At 44.0% G+C, this 1,433-nt stretch overlaps 1 long non-coding RNA gene across 1 annotated transcript in view; it reads left to right on the plus strand.

Annotated features, from left to right (window-relative positions):
• LOC111816083 overlaps positions 1-1,433 on the plus strand; it is a 5,177-nt gene that overhangs the window by 1,888 nt on the left and 1,856 nt on the right. Inside the window, exon 2 of the long non-coding RNA XR_002820594.1 lies at positions 344-568. This is a non-coding gene — a long non-coding RNA (uncharacterized LOC111816083). The remainder of the gene's footprint in view (positions 1-343; positions 569-1,433) is intronic.

Raw genomic sequence — 1,433 nt, forward strand, 5'->3', positions numbered from 1 at the left:
AAAAAAACTGTGCCCGTCCAGGAGGACACACATAAAAGCCATGTCCCGGCTTGTGTTCTGGGCAAGTCTCCTTTGAGAGGCTAAACCTGAGACACAGTGGAGAGAACTGACTTCTGGGTGACACCAGAAGGAGCTATCTCCAAAAGCAGCACACTTATGGGACCAAAACATTTAAGTATAAAAAATTCGACCTTTTCTCCTAAGTTTCATTTAATAGGGTAAAAAATAAGTTAAAAACTTAAGGATTTTATTGTAAAATGCTTAGAATCTCGTTCGGGCTTTTGAGAGATTCCTTGTAAAATTTCGATAAACATTGGTCACTCTGCCAATATTCTTGAAACAGCTGCCACTCGTAGTCCTTCTTAAAATTATGAACACCCATTACCCTATTGGGATGATTGCCAGCAACTCCTGCAGACCCTCTTCACCTCCGAGGAACAAGACTGCATACGCATGGCCGCCCGCGAGGCAGTACTCGGACCTGACGGGACACCAACCACAGACATCGACCACCAAGACGTTGTTTTTCCCCTCTCACATCCTGATTGGGACCCCAATACTGAACAAGGTAAGGAGGCTCTCAACAGATGCCACCAGTTGCTTCTAGGAGCCCTTAAGGCAGCAGCCCAGAAGCCTTTCAACCTATCCAAGGTATCAGGTAAAAAAGTTGGCCACCAAGTCCCCTACTGATTATTTAAAAAAACAACAACAACAAATCTTCTAGAAGCCTACCATATCTATACTCCAGTAGATCCGGAGGCACCTGAAAATGCACGAGCCATAAATGTTGCGTTCGTGACACAGTCGGCCCCTGACATAAGACAAAAATTACAAAAGTTTGAAGGATTTGAGGGTGCCCCCCTAAGTCAGTTAACAGAGATAGCTCAAGAAGTTTTTGATCAACGTGAATCCAAAAAATAAACACCCTTAAGAGATATTTTTAAGATACTAATTCATAAGGGGCAGATTGTTTTGGGCTGACTAGGTGATGAACTTATCTGTGCAAGTAATCTGTCTTGCAGGTGGGTTCACTGCTTGACCAGCTTCAAAGATTAAGCTCCAGACAACTCACTGGACATTTTATAAGATACTAAAAACAATGTCCTATGATCAAAACAAGAAAAAGACCAGGGAAAAAAAGCAAAAAGACTAAAAATGACTACCCTTGTTGTGGCCTCAAAATAGATCCTAAGTCTGATTCTCTGGGCTCCAAGAAGATCTCAATGACAATAAGGCTCATCTGCTACAAAATTAGGCCATCATAAGAGGGACTACCTTAAGAGGCCCACAAGCTATGCCCTGACTGCCAAGACAGCCACTAAAGGTGAGACTGCACTCTGAGGCGAAGGCCCCAGAGCTCAGACTCAGCTTCCCAGGTGGTCTAATAGGACTAAAGGGTCCTGGGCCTGCCTCCTCCCTCTGGCCATACTTTC

The sequence above is a fragment of the Octodon degus genome, unplaced genomic scaffold (genome assembly GCF_000260255.1).
Source record: "Octodon degus isolate 3935 unplaced genomic scaffold, OctDeg1.0 scaffold00026, whole genome shotgun sequence".
Classification (NCBI taxonomy): Eukaryota; Metazoa; Chordata; class Mammalia; order Rodentia; family Octodontidae; genus Octodon; species Octodon degus.